The sequence below is a fragment of the Carassius gibelio genome, chromosome A5, assembly GCF_023724105.1.
Source record: "Carassius gibelio isolate Cgi1373 ecotype wild population from Czech Republic chromosome A5, carGib1.2-hapl.c, whole genome shotgun sequence".
In the NCBI taxonomy this organism is placed as follows: Eukaryota; Metazoa; Chordata; class Actinopteri; order Cypriniformes; family Cyprinidae; genus Carassius; species Carassius gibelio.
The window spans coordinates 3,741,749-3,761,700 of record NC_068375.1 but is presented as its reverse complement, the minus strand read 5'-3'; the positions used below and the strand labels follow the sequence as shown (position 1 = coordinate 3,761,700).

At 39.9% G+C, this 19,952-nt stretch overlaps 1 protein-coding gene and 1 long non-coding RNA gene across 8 annotated transcripts in view; one reads left to right on the top strand and one right to left on the bottom strand.

Moving 5' to 3' along the window:
- LOC127989103 (uncharacterized) overlaps window positions 1-19,952 on the top strand; it is a 117,933-nt gene that overhangs the window by 75,104 nt on the left and 22,877 nt on the right. The gene's annotated exons all lie outside the window — the stretch shown is intronic.
- Window positions 1-19,952, bottom strand: part of LOC127988917 (integrin alpha-X) — a 121,316-nt gene that overhangs the window by 84,089 nt on the left and 17,275 nt on the right. The gene's annotated exons all lie outside the window — the stretch shown is intronic.

Sequence of the window (19,952 nt, the reverse complement as noted above, 5' to 3'; positions counted from 1 at the left end):
TATTTGAAGCAGTTTTACTCACTGCCTGCGGTTCCAACACACGATAGTGACCCTTTTTCGTTGGGACTGCATTATCCTTAAAGGTGCCATATGCAAAAATTCAGGTAAAAATATTCATAACATGACCTACACGCATCAAAAGAATGAGAAGAAATAAGGGCGATGATGTCATAAAAAAAATGTCAAGTTATAGTGCTGCAGAGATATCAACCTTAATTAGCATTAGCATTACTAGCCCCGGCCCGACAGGTGTCGTAATACCAGTCTTGGCCATGGGAGGCGGTATGCGGGCAACATAACCACCAGCCAACCAGCAATACACGAATAACTCGCACGTCTTGTGGGCGTGCCTGAACCTGATGTCAATCGTGTGGAAAGTACAGCCCACTACTTTCAGTTCAGGAAAGAGAGCAGAAGGATAGCTGAAGCCCTTGGCAAGCGACCAACACCCGCTACAGGGAAACAACTGCGCTCAGAATCACAAATCAAATCCGATTAGAATACCAGAGTAAACATCGGCACTACTTTTAATCGCTGGAGACAACTGATGGACATGAAAGAAATGAGGTTCGACTCTGAACTTGCAACATTTCTTTTCGATTGGTAAGTTAGATGTTGTTAGTATTTCGCTAGAAGTTTGTTTTATATGTTTGTGTATTTGTTTTCGGGAAGTTATAGCATAGAAATGTATCGAAGGCTGTTCGATAAACGTGCTAATGATAGCGATGGTTACCGTAGCTGCGTTTGATAATTAGCTATCTGTAACTTACCCGTTGTTTTATTGCATAACTAACCTGCTCTGTCTAGTCTGTTGGTCTCCTTGTCCTGTTTGCTTTGTGGTTTTTCTGTGCGTGAAAAAATTGATGTGTGGCGTGAAAGCGTGTGAAAAGAGTCAATTGTGTGTGTCTCACGGTGAATGCTTGAGAGTTGGCACATTAGTTCCCAAGCAGAATAAAGGACAGGTTGATTATTGCTGTTTAGCGTTTGTATTAATCTATGATGTGTCCCTGTTTGCGTACAAGGACATAAAAAATAAATTAAAAGTGATACATGGACCAAGGTGTCTGAGATTGTTCATTTTAAGTAAAGGATCATAGTATTTCGTCCACAACAATATTTAATGAGGTTAACTTATAACTCCTTGTGGTTAGTCTGCACGAGATCAACAAGTTTGTTTGCTTTGCGGCAGCTTTAAATACAAAATAAGCATTCGATCTATGTTAGAACGTCTGAGCGCTCACAAATCTTTCTGCAGCGTCGTGAGCAGAGTGGCAAGAGCGATTTTTGATGCTCTCGACGCCGGTGGTGTGAACGCACAGTTAGGCTTCGGCTATGGCTGTAGTGTTGTTGTGAAAGTAGGGGCGGAGCATAGAGAATATGCCATTTCTCGTTTGTTACTCTAGAGTAGACCAATTCACTTTATTGAGGCATATTGCCCCCATCTGGTATGGAATGTGAAGTATGACTTGATTTTTTTTTGCCAAACATTACAGATGGCACCTTTAAGAAATAAACGATATGCAAATCCGGCGTCAAACTGGGCCTTGTTTGTAAAACAAGCATCTTCAAAATGCAGGGAACAAACAAAAACACTTGCACAACTCCGTTGATGCTCTGTAAAAATAAACTCCATCCACTGGTCCCTTAATGCTGTTTTTTTTTTTTTTTTTTTTTTTGGGGGGGTAATCTGTGCAGGGTTATCTTGCCCTGGCAACCAAAAACACACTTCTTTTGTGACATTTCGCTCTCCAGAGTCGAGAGATGGAAAATGGCCATTCCATAAAATTAGACTTTTTTTCAGTTGCAAGGTAACACACTGCATCCTTTACAGTTCACTATGGGGAAGAACGTCTAAACATGACAATAACATTGAACATCTTTCTTAATCTTGAGGGACTGTTTTGTCTGCATTAGCACATGTGAAGCGTTAAGGAATTTTTCATTCCTATTATGACTAGCACTAGCAAGACATTTTGGAAGTGTATTGATTCTCTGATCCGGCAGCCAGTGCTCTGCGGGTTTCTAGCCATGAAGAGCAGAAGATTGCTGAGGAAAATGAAAATGTTGATTGTGAGTCTTCTACTCAGCCCTCCTGCCCTGCGTATGCAGAGCTGTAGGAGATTAGGGAGCGGGCCACGGAGAGATTCAATCTACTATGGAAGCACAGCTGGAGATAATACTGAAGTAAGTAAATTTGAAGTGTTTGATCTTAAAAGGGACATCTGATGCAAAATTCTCTTTTACATGGTGTTTGAACTTAAATTTGTGTTGGCAGTGTGTGAAAACAAGCACCTTATAATTATGAAAATACACCCACTTGTTTTTTTTTTAAATCCCCACAAATCATAAAGCACTTAGAAATAAATAAATAAAAACTTGCTGTGTGTACTGCATTGAGCTAACCAAGACTTGTTATGGCACTTGCATATCATTTGCTTTTTTGAACAGTTCTTTTGAACCGTCTAAGGGCCCTAAGATCATGGGCATCCAGTATGGTTTTCCAGTCTTGACTCTTATGCACAGAGAGTGTTCCAGAATCTCTGAATCTTTGGATGATATTATGCACTGTTTGATAACTTCAAACTCTCCTTTCTGATATTGCTCCACTATTTTTCGCTGCAGCATTGGGGGAATTGGTGATCCTCTGTCCATCTGGACTTCTGAGAGACACTGCCACTCTGAGAGGCTCTTTGTATACCCAATCATGTTGCGAATTGACCTAATAAGTTGCACATTGGTCCTCCAGCTGTTCCTTATGTACATATAACTTTTCCAGCCTCTTATTGCTACCTGTCCCAACTCTTTTGGAATTAGTAGCTCTCAAGAAATCTAAAATGAGCCAATATTTAGAATGACATTTCAAAATGTCTCAATTTCAACATTTTATATGTTATCTATATTCTATTCTGAATAAAATATAAGTTTATGAGATTTACCAATTATTCCATTGTTTTTTTTACTTTGTACAGTGTCCCAACTTTTTTGGAATCGGGTTTGTATTTTCATATTGAAACTGAGGAAAATACACAACATAGTAAATTAATCATATGACAGCCTCTGAACTTGGTCAATACTAATTACATTATATAATAATCAACAGTTATATACCGGCATTGGACTAAAAATACATCCATCAGTCATCGCTTCCGAAGTGAATTCAAAGGGTCATCTTGTTAATGCTACAAATTAATTACAGCAACAAAAGAACATTTTATCATGAACAAGAACATGAACAACCTCGTGTGTGTGGAGCTGCCATCTTGGAACAGCGAATGGCAGACCTCGCCACCTCGGGAACCTGGTGTGCAGACTCCACTGCCTCGAAGGATTGTGAGCAGAAACCACTGCCTCGGGGTGATCGTGAGCAGACACCGCAGCCTTGGTGCGGTGGCCTTTACAAAGTGCTCCAACACTTTGTAAAGGCCAGAAGCAAACCCCACCATCTCGCAGGGACATCCTGAGGGCCAAAAGCGAGCCCCGCCGCCTCGCAGGAACGTCAGCGGGCCTTACCACTTCCTGAAGGCTGAAAGCGAGCCCCACTGCCTCGCATGGATCATGAGTGGACACCGCTGCCTCGGGAGGGCCAGAAGTGAGCCCCGCCTCCCAAAATGCAAAATACAAATGGGGACCGCAAGCAACCTCTGGTGCTCTCTGAGCTGCAACCGCCACCTCTGGTGCTCTCTGAGTGGCCACCGCTGCCTTGGGGGAATTGTGAGTGGTCACTGCTGCCTTGGGGAATTGTGAGTGGCCACCAACATCTCGGGGAAATAGTGAGCAGCCACCTCCACCGCAGGAGTCTTGCGAGCTGACCACGCTGTTCGCACCGACATCAGTATGAAGTAGCAGTAGCAGTAGCAGTCGAATTCCAAAACACAATTAATTCAACCAGGCTGAGTGGTGAGTGAGATGACAATTTATACTCCATGACAATGGGGAACAGCTGTGTGTGTAAGTATGTGGCCAGGTGTGTAGAGTTTGAGGTAAATGGGTCCAGTCTCATGTCAGGAGTGTATTCAAAGTGCCAGCATTACTGAGTGTGTGGAATGGTGCGCTGTGATTGGTTGTAACTGTTTACAGTGCGTGGAATGGTGCGCTGTGATTGGTTCAGCGGATATATAGCATTCTGCAAAAAAGGGAGACTGGTCCTTGTCGCAGATTGGAAAAAAAGGAAGAAAAAAATGTGTTCTCACATAGATGACAGTATACTTATTGAACACTCATTTTGGTGTCATGTCCCCGACTGGAGTTGTCCCCAGAAATGTCCCAATTCTACAGCAAAGCTTGGACCAGAGCAGAGCGCTATTATCATCAGTTATCAAAAGAGACTGCGTTATATACATCTTAAAACAAAGTAATACTGTTGTGTGCCCTATATAACAAGACATGTAGGTTGCAGGATCGTATTGCAAACAATAGGCTTATTAAACATTCTTGAAACTTCTGCCGTCACAACGCTGAAATCTTTGATATGAATATTATAAAATAAAATAAAAAACAATGAACTAATCAATTACCTTTGCAGAAAACACAAACTTTGTAGTCAACATCTGCCTAAAATGCTTGATATTAATATTAAGAATATGTTTATAAACATCAAATTTGAAAGGTGATATGTATGTACACACAGTTGTGAAAATGTTAAATACATGTTTGTTGTTTTATTTATCATATGTTATCATATTTGTTTTATTTTAATGTCTTTTTGTAAAGCCATAATTTTGTTATAATACTAGCTTACTGTTCTGAGATTATTGGTATTACCAGGGGTGTAAAATACTTGAGTTATTTTATAAAATTACTGTACTTAAGTATTATTTTTGGGGTATTTGTGCTTTATTCATGTAAAATGTAAACTGATTACTTACTGAGAACTACTTTTTACACCCAGAGGTGTCAAGTAATGAAGTACAAATACTTCGTTACATTACTTAAATAGAAATTTGGGGTATCTATACTTTACTTGAGTAATTTTTTTTGCCGAATTTATACTTCCACTCCTTACATTTTCACGCAAGTATTTGTACTTTCTACTCCTTACATTTTAAAAATAGCTTTGTTACTGCTATTTCATTTCGGCTTGTTTTCATTCCGGCTTGTCATCATTCAAAAATAAAATAAAAAAAAACCTATCCAGATAAATCGCTCCATCCGGATGGAGTGAATTTGATTGTGGTTGGATGTATGAACAATAATGAAAAAAATCCTGTAATGTACGATCATTTCAGATTTTTTGAAGATTTAATTGAAGTCATAGGGCTTCTTTACTCATACACAAAATCGGCTCATTACAGACACTCTATATGTGTTCGTGTGCACCTCAGAGGAGGTTGCCCTGCTTTAAAGCCAACAAGCACTAGTTGCGGTCCATGACAGCAAGAACCCCTTCAACATCTGGCAACACGCAGTCTTCCAATGACAGCGGCTCAGATGTGGAGTTAACTGCACCACGCCACAACAACTAAATTTCGCCTACACTGGACGCAACAGAGCAAGTGTTAAAAGTAATTTTAATGTTTTAATATGCGTCGCGAAGCAGACAGTCACTGAAAATAATGGGGGCTGTAGCATTTAGCTCCATAAACTGTACACAAATTTGCGATCGCCTCAGAGTCAGTTCTCTTAAATTTCATATGAAACCGGCGTCAGACCGGTCTCCTCTCCGTCTTTTAGCAAGCTCTTCAATCTGCAGACCGTGGCGGAGCAGTGCATGCACACTCAAACACAAACAGAGGACACAAGGTATGTGTTTATAGATAGATTGTTAGAATATCTGTATCTGTGCAGTTCTTTGTCAGAAATACGGTTTACAAAAGGTCACGAGGGAGCAGTCGGTTCGGTCATCTACTGTAAAGCTGTTTCCTCAAGCGAAAATCTAACACATATGAACGAACACATACTTTAACTTATTTAAATATACTTAATCTAATCATACGTACTTTATACATACACTAGCTACTGTGCAAATGTCTGAGGCACGTTAATATTTTCACTTAAAAGAATGGTGTTTTCATGGCCGGCGCTCCGCACACGCACATCACGCACTGCGTGTAGGGCACCAAGTGCTTTGGGGGGGCACCAAAAAATCTGGGTCGTGAAAAAATCATCACAATAGGCTACTAGTATAAATGACAAATAAAATATTTCTAAAAGCATGTTAGTATACAAAAGCAATACAAAAGTAATATAGGCCTAGACCAAATTAGTCGAGAAAAAGGTGAATCTCTATGCCAGTCTCCCTTTGGTGCCCCCCCTTCCCCACCTCCCATTGGTCTGTTCGATTATGCCTCAATCAATGTCAAATTTGGCAGACACCGACCTCAGACATGGCCTCAAAAAGGCACCAAGAGTCTGGGGTGGAAAAAAAGAAGAGACAGCGGGATGATGCTCGCACGTCGCTTGCAGGTAAGACAATGTTTTAAATAAAAATGTTAGTTTTAAAAGAACGGCTTTAGGTAACGACGTTATTTTTTCAGTAACGCGGTAATCTAACGAATTACTTTTCCCGTCGTTACAACGCCGTTAACGTTACTGAACGTTAAATGCGGTGCGTTACTATGCATTGATTTAATAAACTATGCAATCCGAACGCACCCCTGGCTCACACAGTGAGTGAGCAGGTGGGTTAATAAGGAGATAAGCGGTTGTGATTGGCTAAGGCAGAGTCATGTGTTTCATGGTAGCCAATCAGAGCCAGTGTTTTTACACACATGCCGGCACATGCGGCTGCGCCAGCGGCGCCAAACACACACACACACACACACATGCAACAGCTACACAGAGATTTGCAGCAGCAGCAGAAATGGCGAGTCAGGAGCAATCCGATGAAAAGTTGCCATTTTCAAGGTGAAGATATAAGCACTACTTCAAATTCATTGTGGTCAAAGGCAATAACGTGCATGTAATGTGTACATGCAATGTGTGACACGCATCTACAAAGCTAGTGGCCAAAAACAGCCTTTCTTACAAAGATAATACTTGAAGTGCATGATATCTTTATAGAGATGTAGTCCCTCTGTTGAGTAATTTCTACTGTGCAGATATGCATGGTTATTTACAGTTTGGTGCACCGCCAAGCATTTGTGCTTAGGGCACCCAAATGGCTAGCGCCGGCCCTGGGTGTTTTGGTATATATATAAAAAAGAATGGTATATATTTTGCTGTAGTGTGTCAGTATAAAATATCAGTTTACATTTCCAAACATTAATTTTGCCGTTGACAGACTGCTTGTGCATTCAAAATCGCACTAGATTATTATTAAAATTAATGGCAAACTGATATTTCCTACTGACACACTACAGCAAAAGATAAAAATAACTGGCTTAAAACCCTTTTTTGGGGTGAAAATACTAATGTGCCTAAGACTTTTGCACAGTACTGTACTTTACAAACGACATTGTTGCTACTTTATAAAGAATAAACATACAGTAATTCACAGAACTGATTAAAGACAGTGACAGACAGCACTCTTTTTTTTTTTTTTTGTTCTTTTTTTTAAGTATCGGTTCAAGGCTCCGGTACCATTTTAAAAGTATCGAAATGGCACCGGACCCTTCTTAAAAGTTATTATTTCTCACTGGCTCATTTACCAAATGATTGCTTTCTCTTCTTCCTCCGCAAATTAAGCTGCTGTAGGTAAATTCGGTAGCGAGATGTTTTAATAAATAATTGCTTGCGATTGACGAAGCGATTGACAATGTTGTGATAAGTAGGCTATACCAACTTTGTAACTCATTACCAACGAACACTGGACATAGCAGACATATGTACTGAATACAGGAGGCTATCAATCAAGAAGGTATCAGGATTAGGAGTTATTTTTCATTTTTAATTTTGATCAGTCACTTGGATTAATCATTCATTTTGACAGCACTATAATGTTTATTGTAAATAGAAAACCATACAAGAGCAATTGTTACTAAGCCTGGACTAATGTTCTTGTCCATTGCCCTGCAGATTCCTGCAGCTAAGCGTGGATGTGGGTCAAAGACGTTAAGATGTCCACATCAAAAGAAATGTACAAAAGTGATTTTGTGTCCATAAAAAGCACATTAAATGTAAGTAAAATGTCTACTTTTAAGGTTTTAAATAAGTTTTTGGAGAATAAACTGTCAACATTTGGTTAAAATAATGTTAGATTGTCGTTCAGTGTAACACAATATTTATGCAAAAATTCAAACAACATGCTTATTCTGACGTGTACATATTAAAAAACTACAACAGTTTAAAGCAGTATTTAACTTTTTTTTTATGCTTAAACACTTTTTCGTCTTTGACCCATGTACATTTACATTCCATTAAAGGTAATTGATGACATGCCTCTGAAGTTTGACTTTTTGCACCATAGCAATACTTATAGGCAACTGGTCATCATATCTCTAGTTCTTTAATGTATTTGCATTGTACTAAAGTGCGTTCATTTTCAATGGGCATATATGCTGCTGAAACAGGTAGCCTAGTGCATCCCAAATTTTTCAACATGAACATTTTAACATAACATTATAGTCATTATGGCCTATGGCCTTTAGAAAAATGTTTTTTTGAAGAGGAGGGGTAGTGCACAATAGTCCCCTGTGGCACGGCCTAAGCTTTTGATCTTAATAGCATTTTCTTTCCTCACATTACTTTTACTTTTATACTTTAAGTAGTTTTTTAAACCAGTACTTTAACACTTTTAATTGAGTAAAAAGCTTGAGTGGATACTTCAACTTTTACAAGTCTTTTTAACCCTAGTATCTATACTTCTACTTGAGTAATGAATGTCAATACTTTTGACACCACTGTTTACCCCTTACAATTGTACTGATCGCATCACTGCTTGCAAATCAAATTATTGCAGCGTGTTTCAGAACACCTGAAATCCGCATCTAAGATAAGTGAATACTCTTTTAATCCATATAGCTGTGTATATTGCCTGGTTAATATTGTTTTGCATTGGTTGCAAGAGCAAAATATGAAGCATATTTGCAGCAGCATTTACACATCTGTGTTCTTACACCTGGAACAATACGCAGCTAGAGCATGTAATCGCTCTGAGGACACAACATGACAGGGTTAAATGAGACAAACATTCACATGTAGGGATGGGTACCGAAACCCGGTATTAAAATGGCCCCGAGGCTAAATTATGAAAGACAGTAGTATCAGTAAGATCTGACGGTACCGGTTCTGCTTTCGGTACTGGAGGGGAAAAACATTTATGTACTATGTACAGAGGCTGTCAGTCACACACACACACAAACTACAACGAGCCCGGCGACCGCACATATATGAAAACTCCCGCTTAATAATAAAGAGTGACGATGGCGAAGAGATTTGCTTTATAATGTTATCGTGCAAATTTTATCTTACCAAACATTTCTAAATTGCGATATTATTAAGAAGTTTGTCTGTGAGATCTGCGAGGTCTCTCATGTGTGCCGCGGAGGCTGTCAGTCACACACACACACACAACAAGAATGAGCGCAGCGCAAACACACGCAGGGGCCGTTCACATATCACGCATTTTGCGCGCTCAAGTTCGTTATTTCAAATGTAGGCGTGCGGTATGTGCACTCATAATGGAAGTGACGCGGACGCGGTGCGACAAACTCGTTTTTTTCAGGCGCGTCCGCACCGGATCGAGTTAAAAACTTCTCAACTTTTCAGAATGCCGCAAGCGCACTGCAGTTGGCAACGCAGTTAACAACGTTGAAAGCTCAGCCAAGATGAAGGAACAGCTGATAGCTGTATGTGGATTTTTAAATTAATTTAGTAGCAGTGCTACTGCAAGCAGTTTTTAGTGCTGCAAATCCATTTATCCATTGCTGAAATTTCTGCGTCTTCGTGGAGAGAGCAGGTCATGGTTGAGCAACAGCAGAATGTTGGCTTTGCCTAGCGTTTTCCACGCGTTTTTAGACGCAATATGTGAATGGCCCCTTACAGTACAAAAACTCCTGCTTAATACAAAGAGTGACGATGACGGAGACAGCAAAACGTTCCAAAGTGTGGTTACTTCACTAGAGTTGATGCAGACAATGGTGGTTGTCATAAGTGCAACAACATTTTTGCATGTAAGGGCGGAAACACAAGCAATCTGTCAAAGCATCTTTCAAAAGTGCATTATGTGCAGACAGAGAAATGCAAAGTTTCTGACTGCCTAACACAATTTCAAAGTACCGATAAGAATACCGTTAAAGTACCGGGCCGTTAAGCAGTATCGGTAAGAGTTGTAATACCGTTAAAACCTTAACGATACCCATCCCTATTCACATGCAGGCGTTGGAATTTAACAAAGCCAAACTCAGGCAAGTTATGCCTAATTTTTATCAACATGTATCCTGTCCAACCAGAGGACCGAATACACTGGATCATTGCTACACTTAGTTTAAGAATGCCTACAAAGCTCACTCACTAGCGGCTTTCGGCAAATCGGACCATGCCGCCATTTTCCTCACACCGGAATATAAACAACGGCTCATTTAAGATCCCCCGGTGCAGAGGGTGGTGACGCGATGGTCTGCCCAATCAGAAGCAACGTTACAGGCTGCTCTTGATGATGTAGACTGGTACATGTTTCGCGCAAGTTCATCTGACATCAGCGAGTTCACAGATGTAGCATTAAGCTTTGTAAACATGCTAGCCGAACAAGCTACAGATACAATAACTATAAGGACATTCTCAAATCAGAAACCGTGGGTGGACAGATCAATCCGTGCAGCAGTAAGCAAACGCACTGCTGCTTACAATGCCGGTCTTCTGTCAGGAAACATGAGCAAGTACAAAGCATCGTGCTATGCTCTCCGACGCGCAGTAAGAGCCACCAAACCCCGATACAGGGAACGCATAGTGTCACATTTCCAGCTAAATTACTTGCGACGCATGTGGCAAGGCCTAAGGACCATCTGTGCCTTTGGACATAAATCCTCTGCAGAGGTGAGAGCAGATCCGTCGCTGGCTGACGAGCTAAACACTTTCTAATGCCGCTTTGAAAGCAATCTAAGCAGTGTGAGTCTGCCGATTAGCGCGTCAGGTAGCAGCAGTCAGATCAGCGATCATCATGCGATCACCGTGTTGGAGGACGAGGTTCAGAGGGCACTAAAGCGAGTGAATGTAAGGAAAACAGCCGGACCTGATGGGATTTCTGGCCGTGTTCTGCGGTCCTGCGCTGATCAGCTCGCTGGTTTGTTTACATCCATTTTTAATGAGTCTCTTGCTACTTCGGTGGCTCCCACCTCATTCAAAAAAATCTGTCATCATCCTTGTGCCTAAGATCAATAAACCCTCTTGTCTGAATGACTATCGTCCAGTTGCCCTCAAATCAATAGTCATGAAGGTCTTTGAGGGACTGGTTAAAAACTACATCTGCTCCTCCATCCCAGATACTTTAGACCAGGGGTGCCCAACCCTGCTCCTGTCGATCGACTCTCCTGCAAAGTTTAGCTCCAATCCTAGTCTTCGCACAGCTCCACAAATAATCAAATTTGCTGATGAGACTGTGGTTCTGGGCCTCATTCACAACAATAATGAGACTGCATACTTGATTAACATCATGGTGCCAGGACAACTGTCTCTCTCTGAATGTGAACAAAACTAAAGAACTGATTGTGACTTCAGGAAAAGACAGCAGCAGCCCTATACACCTCTTTTGATCAGCGGGACCCCTGTGGTGAGGGTGAGCAGCTTCAAGTACCTTGGTGTAAACATCTCCGAGGACCTGACTTGGACTACTCACATTCAAACACAGGTTAATGAAGCCAGGCAAAGACTGTACCATCTGCGACAGCTGAGGAAATTCAGGGTCTCACCAATAATCCTAAAAACTTCCTATTCTGGGGCCATAGAAAGTGTATTGACTCATTGTATCTCATTGTGGTATGGAAACAGCTCCAGTCAAGACGGCAAAGCCCTGCAGGGAGTTGTGCGCTTAGCTGAGCGCATTTCAGGGTCTGCTCTCCCCTCTCTGCAGGACATCTACAACATGTTGTGTCAAAAGCTGCAGAAGTAGAGCTGCTAAAATCATCAAAGACTCCACCCACCCCTGTAACCATCTTTTTTTCTTTGCTGCCATCTGGTAAGCGCTACCGTAGCCTGATGGCAAAAACCGAGAGACTTGGCAGGAGTTTCTTCCCCCCGTCCATCAGGCTCCTAAACTCAAAACCAGCCTCTTAACATCCTCATGCCTCCTCTTAATGTTCACTTTATCAGTAAGATATAAATCATTCACTACCTCACACAGATACACTGACAGTGTCACCCTGTTTGCGCATTTGCTTCTTGTACATTCCTGTGTATCTTAATATTTAAAACTACAGTAAAATGCACATATGCACATTGTACATCCCTGTATATCTTAATATTTAAGACTACAGTTTACTTTAATTCACATTATTTTGCGTTTTATATTTAATTCTACAATATAAGTATTTTTATATTTTATTCTTATATTTTTATTGTTTACTTTTATTTCAGTCTTACATAGCTATATTTATGTATATTTTCATCTGTGTTGTTCTCTTTAATAATTGCACTGTCCATGGAGCAGACCTGACTCACATTTCACTGCTGTTTATATAGTCAAAGTCAAAGTCACCTTTATTTATATAGCGCTTTTAACAAAATACATTGTGTCAAAGCAACTGAACAATATTCATTAGGAAAACAGTGTGTCAATAGTGCAAAATGATAGTTAAAGGCAGTTCACTGAATTCAGTTATGTCATCTCTGTTCAGTTAAATAGTGTCTGTGCATTTATTTGCAGTCAAGTCAATGATATCGCTGTAGATGAAGTGACCCCAACAAAGCAAGCCAGAGGCGACAGTGGCAAGGAACCGAAACTCCATCGGTGACAGAATGGAGACAAAAAAACCTTAGGAGAAACCAGGCTCAGTTGGGCCAGTTCTCCTCTGACCAGACGAAACCAGTAGTTAAATTCCAGGCTGCAGCAAAGTCATATTGTGCAGAAGAATCATCTGTTTCCTGTGGTCTTGTCCTGGTGGTCCTCTGAGACATGGTCTTTATAGGGGATTTGTATCGGGGGCTCTAGTTGTCCTGGTCTCCACTGTCTTTCAGGGCAACAGAGGTCTTTTCTAGGTGCTGATCCACCATCTGGTCTGGATACGTACTGGATCCGGGTGACTGCAGTGACCCTCTGATATGGACACAGAATGGATCTGGTGGCCACGGTGACCTCGGAACAAGAGAGAAACAGACAAATATAAAACAGACAAATATATGCTATATATAATTTTGTATGTGATGAATAAAAATCTTGAATCTTGAATCTAGTCACCTTTTGCCTGGGAATGAGGATCTGGTAAAGGACTGTTTCTGGAGTGGTCTTGATGCTAAGATAAGCTTGAATTTACCAGAAGTAAACCCTAGCTGGACCCTGGGACAGTTTATTGACTTTGTGTTGCAGTTTTAAAGAGATGTAAAGAGATGGATTTTTGTGCTAAACATGACCAAAGTTTAAAAAAATAATTTGGACGAATGATGGAGAATTTCTGTGCTGAAAATCTTACTTCAGGTTTGGTCCAAGTTTCGGCAAGTTTTTTATTTATTTATTTTTTAACATGGATCTAATGACGTAGACGATGGTGGAACTCCTTATACGTCGGCCAGAGGAGAGTGAGACTGTACCATAAACGCGCTTCATCTGGAAACCGTCGACATCGCTGCATATGATTTGTTTGAGAATGTCTCCAATTATGTGTGTTTTTGGATGTGAGGGAAAGTTTACCGTGTCCAGCTTTCCAAAATACCCAGCGTTACACAAACAGTGGATGCAGTTTATTTTCCGGGGCAGCAATGGAGTGTAGCAAGTGGAGTGTTCTCGTCATTTCAGTAATGAATGTTTTATAAACAAGGCCCAGGTTGATGCCGGATTTGCACACCGTTTGCTATTAAAACATGGGAAAAGACCCCATTCATGTAAGTACAACTGCATCAGATTCCTGTCTTGTGTTGGAAATCAGCGCATACCGTATTTTCCGGACCATAAGTCACACTTTTTTTCATAGTTTGGCTGGTCCTGCGACTTATAGTCAGGTGCGACTTATTTATCAAAATGAATTTTACATAAACCAAGAGTAATGAACTAAGAGAAATTAACCAAGAGAAAACATTGCCATCTACAGCCACGAGAGGGCGCTCTATGCTGTTCTGTGCTCCTGTAGCCTACACTGAGCAGCATAGAGCACCCTCTCGCGGCTGTAGACGGTAATGTTTTCTCTCGGTTCTTGGTTCACAATAAATGTGACTCCAGTGCGACTTAATATATGTTTTTTTCCTCGTCATCACGTATTTTTGGACTGATGCGACTTATACTCAGGTGCGACTTATAGTCCGAAAAATACGGTAAGTGAAAATATAGAATTGAAACAACGTGAAACATCAGTATTATAGCTCCACCCACAGCACGCCTTCAGAAGCTCTGCTTTTTCCGTAGAGAATCGGAAAGCTGTATTTTCCTTTTACAAATACGACAAACTAAATACTTTTTGGAGACAAGGATGCAGTACTGCTCTATAGGTACTCAAGATTAACAATGAGATCAGGTGAAACCGTCTATGTTATGTACACTTTGAGCATTTTAAGAAACCTGCTTCTTGCACATCCTCGATTGCTTAAATTGGGGTGACGCTTCCCGCTTAATGTGATTTTTACAGCATGTTAGACACTTAAAATTTTATAATATACAAACTGCTGTCCTATTAGACTGCTGCTGCTGCTAGGGGTGTATGCTTCCCCCTTAATGTGATTTTACAGCATTTTAGACACTTAAATTGGATGATATAAAAACTGCTGTCACATTAAACTGCTGCTGCTGCTAGGGGTGTATGCTTCCCCATACATTCAAATATTTGCATAAGCAGCTTAAACAACGTGCTTATTGTATGCTTCCTTTCTGAGTTGGGGTGATGCTTCCCCCATAAATATAGTAAGCAACTTTTCTAATTGCTGGTCATTCAAACTGCATCAGTTGTGTTGGGGAGTTTTGGCCTATGGTTGTTTTGGGGCTTTGTCTTGCTGTTCTCCCCACTCTGTCCAAGCATGGCTGCATGGACAGGCATGTGGATTGTTTCCCAGAACATAACCATACCGCCAACACTAACTTTTTGCAAAATAATTGTCCTACATATACTTGACGGAAGTGGTTCTGATTGAAATTCAGCATTGCATTAGTTCAGGCAGGCCACATTAGTCATGCTTGCATCAGCCGACAGTCAGCTGTTCCTTATGTGTACCAATCCAGTGTTGACACCTATCACATGCGGTCTATTTTTAAATTCCTATTCTTCAGCGTCTATTCCATGTCATCGCTGCTTGCAATTAACTCCCTCCTCCGACCCCAACTCCACCAACTGAACCTGTAATACGATCTAACTTTATTCTTTCTTTACAGTCACTTCATTGGTAGCAGTCTTTATCACACATGCTTACAAAACATGTAATTGTGAATTGAAATTATATATGCATAATGGTTTTGTTCTGTACCACGGGGGGGGGGGGGGCAAAACATAACCAAACCGCCAACACTACCTGCAAAATAATTGTCATAAATATACTTGACAGAAGTCGTCCTGATTAAACTATTTTACTCCTCAAATTGATACTATTAGAGATAGGATTATAACCATGCAACCGTCAGTTACAGTATTGCATCAGACAGTGCACTACAGATCACCTGAGGAACAGTTCCACTCATTTTCTACTATAAGAGAGGAAGAATTGTATAAATTTGTTAAATCATCTAAACTAACAACATGTACTGAATGTTAGACCCTATTTCATCTAAGCTTCTAAAAGAGGTGCTTCCAGAAGTCATACATCCTCCTCTGACTATTATTAATTTGTCATTAAGATATGTCCCCAAAATCAAATCCTCTCATCAAAAAACACAACTTGACCCCAAATAACTAGTTAATTACAGACCAATCTCGAATGTCCATTTTCTGTTCAAGATACTAGAAAAGGTAGTATCCTCACAATTATATTCCTTATTAGAGAAAAATGGTATCTGTGAGGATTTCCAGTCAGGATTTAGACTATATGATAGTACTGAGACTGCTCTCCTTTACGTTACAAATTACAGATCTTATCATCTGATTGTGGTTTTATCTCTCTATTAGTGCTATTGAATTTTAGCACTGCATTCAAAACTATTGACCACAACATTCTTTTGCATAGACTAGAACATTTTGTTGTCCACTGTGTTCTCAAAACTCTGGCAGTTTGATAATACCTAGAATTTCAAAATCATCTGGGGGCGGCAGATCCTTTTCCTATTTAGTGCCTGACCTACCTAACATTTTTCGGGAGGCAGATACAATCTTGCAGTTTAAATCTAGATTTAAGACCCATCTCTTTAATCTTACACACACTTATACACTTCTAATATCCAAATCCGGTGAATGATTTTTAGGCTGCATTAATTAGGTAAATTGGAATCGGGAACTCTATTCTTTGTCTATTCTATCGGTTTTTTTATAAATAATAATAATAATAATAATAGTAATAATAATAATAAAACATTGCTATGTGTACCAGTGATGCGTGGGGCAATGTATAAACAACCCGCACCCGACTGATGTTTTCAACTAACCTGCCTGCAACTCGGACTGCAAAATAAGAAAAAGAAAATATTTTACACTACCCGCTTCCTGACCCATTTTTTAAAAGTAGTAAATGCGTCACCCCTTTTTATTAATTTAATTACTTAAATAGGCTATAGCCTAAAGGATAATAAGCGTTATGACCGCACACATAAGGCTTGCCACAAATAACTGGTTAAAGTAATGATTATGAATATGTCTATATTAGCAAGGAGACATTTGATTGTTTAGTAATAAACTGGTGTTTTCTGTGTCGCAGCGGACTTGCCATGAACACCAGAGATAAATTTCACATTTCATATGGATTACATAATCCGAGAGTAGCTTATTTATTTTGGTTTGAATATTATCGTTTAAAAGTAGAAATTTCAAGCTTTCTGTAATATTCAATTTTAAATAAAATTAATGCATTTAGAACTTACAATGCATTCATGTGTTCCTGGGGAATCAAACCCCCAACATTGCGCTTGATAGTGCAACGCTCTACCAATTGAGCTACAGGAACACTATATTATAAAATAAAAATAAAATATTAACACACTGCCTGACCCAAAATATCACCTAAAGTTTCTACAGCTTTTTTCTTAGCTATTTCAGAATCTTAACATAACATAACATAAGTTAACATTACGCCTATGGACGTATCCGTGTATTTATTAGGCAGGGTCAACTGAAAAAGAGGAACAGATGCTCAGTTCGCGCCAGTTATTCAGCCAATAAAATGTAAATTATAAAGGTTTAATTGGCATCTTTATTTCAAACGACCTGACCGACCGCGACCCGAATATCATTAAAAAAAAATTGGATGACTCTTAACCACGGGTAACTGCGGGTGACAGCAGGCACTAGCTCATTTTGGATCAACCCGCGCATCACTGATGTGTACTACGTTAAGCTAACTGAGACTTGTTATAGCACTTGTATATCATGGCTCTCTGGTTGATTATGATTGCTTCTGTTTTCCTCATGTGTAAGCTGCTTCAGATAAACGCATCTGCTTAATGACTAAATGTAAAGGTAATAAAAACATGGGTGCATTTGATGACATTATGAACAAAGTATTACATTAATAAGGTTAAAATAAAGAATAATATATTAATAATATATTGGGATAAATTAAAATATCACATAAAAAGTCATTACATCAAATTAGTTAAGTTAATTATTAATTTTACTAAAATAGTAATCCCAGGCACTTAACACTTAGTTTGCCACATGGCCCAGCAACTTAATAATTATTATTTTCATTTATTATGATGTATTGCCTGGGTTGGTTTTGCTGTTGTTGTTGTTGTTTTTGTGTATGAATCCTCTATAGGAGGTGTGGACTACATCGTCCCATTGGCAAATATGTTTTATTAGTGTTTTTGTGCCATGACAGTGAGGGCAGGGGCATATGTGATGAAGCCATTCGCACTTACTAGACTTTCACATTCTAGAGTTTATTGCAGAGGAGGACTTGAGCCTACAAGACTCTGAAGGACATAACTAGGAAGGATGCAGGCTTTCATTTGAGAAACACCCATTATCTTTGACCGCGCTCAAAGGAATTCACCTGCACACAAGAAAAAGTGGAGGCCACAAAGTGCTTGTTTATTGACTGACTTTACAGCTACAAAAGCAAAAAATACCTGTGGAGTCATTTACATATCGAGCGCAGCGTTAGTTCAGTCAGGCCACAGAGTTATAGGCTATGACCAAAGTTCTTTCATTTTATTGCCTAGTGCTATTTTGGCGAACATGCTTCAGATATTGCTTATTGTAAAAGCTATTGTTCAGTTATGTTGCGAGGCATGCTATCATATTACCACATTATAAATGGGCTGCTGCTTCAGGCTCATCTATTGGGGATGCTTTCATCAAACTTATCCGACTACTCCAACAGACTGGGTTAATCAATGATCTGCTGTTGCTCAAACTAGTGTATTGATCAAGTGCTTGATACTAAATGTACAGATCATAAATGTTGCTCGTATCAATGCAAAACGTATCCGATAAGGGCTTATGCTGTTGCCTAAGTTAGAGTTCTGACCGTATGGCGTACTGCTTACAGGTGCACGCTGATCATTTAACGTTTAAAAGACCACCCTTTGCTACTCCTATTTCCGTAGGGCGATCCCACCCCACTCCACACACTAAGAAGGTATTTGATTAAAGCTATCAAGATATGGGACTGCTTGCTTGTGAGGTTTATATATTGTCCAGCATCACATGCTATTAATGCCGTTGCATAGGAGGGATTCATGCTTTTGCCGGCTTCACTTGGGAGCTTCCGCTGACTGTGCACACAGAATGGTCTGTGTTTGAGAATGGTAAAAGCCTTTTAATGTAGTCGGCTGTTGTATTGAGTCACTTCATCATCCTACACCAATCAAAGCATATATACCCCTCTGAATTAGTATTTAAAAAGCATATGATAATTTATTCTTGAAATATATGATGCCGTATTAAGCAGTGAACATTCTGAAATGCCCTGTGTATTTGACAAATTTTTAAAATGTAAATTTTATTTACTTCATTTGTGATAAGTATGCGAGTACTGCATGAGTGCCATTAACAGGAACAGAGTGTCCGGCTGACATGTCTGTTTTCTCCTCATGAACCGATTTTGGACAGACTTCTGAGGCAGAGTAATGGTCTACAGCATGATCTACAGTTAAATATAGAAGCGTTGGTTATAACCAGTGGATATTTTGTACTACGTACATTTAATAATGAATAACAAATAACACTGACCGCAAGGGAGGGAGGAGAATGAAGAGGAGGATGAGAAGAATGAAGAGGAGAATGAGAAGAAGGAAATGGAGATGGAGGATGAGAAGAAGGAAATGGAGATGGAGGATAAGAAGAAGGATATGGAGAAGGAGATGGAGAACGAGAAGAATGAGGAGGAGGATGAGAAAAGGAAAAGGACTGCTGTTTTCTCCAGCTGGAGAGAACACCCTTGCTGCTATGTAAATAATAAAAATTAAAAAATAAATGGAGGAGAAGGAGAAAAAAGACCTTAAATGGAGAAGGAGAATAAGAAAAAAAGGGGGAGAATGTTGTTTTCTCCAGCTGGAGAGAACACACTTTGCTGCTATAGCTGCAGGGGACTGCTGTTCATCCTTCTCCTAGCAAGGCTGCATTAAGGACATCTCAATAACACTGTCTTTTCTCTTTGCTGGAATGGAACAAGAACAATTTTGGGGGGTCTTCATGCTACTCTCCTACCCCTCATACCAAGCTCAGTGACATCATGCTTGTTCTTGCTGTTCTCCCGCTGGAGAGAATACCCTTCACTGCTATTACCAGCTACTTAATTAAAGAGAGGCCCGCTATTCTCTGCCTCATTAAATGGGAGAATACCCCTTCACTAGC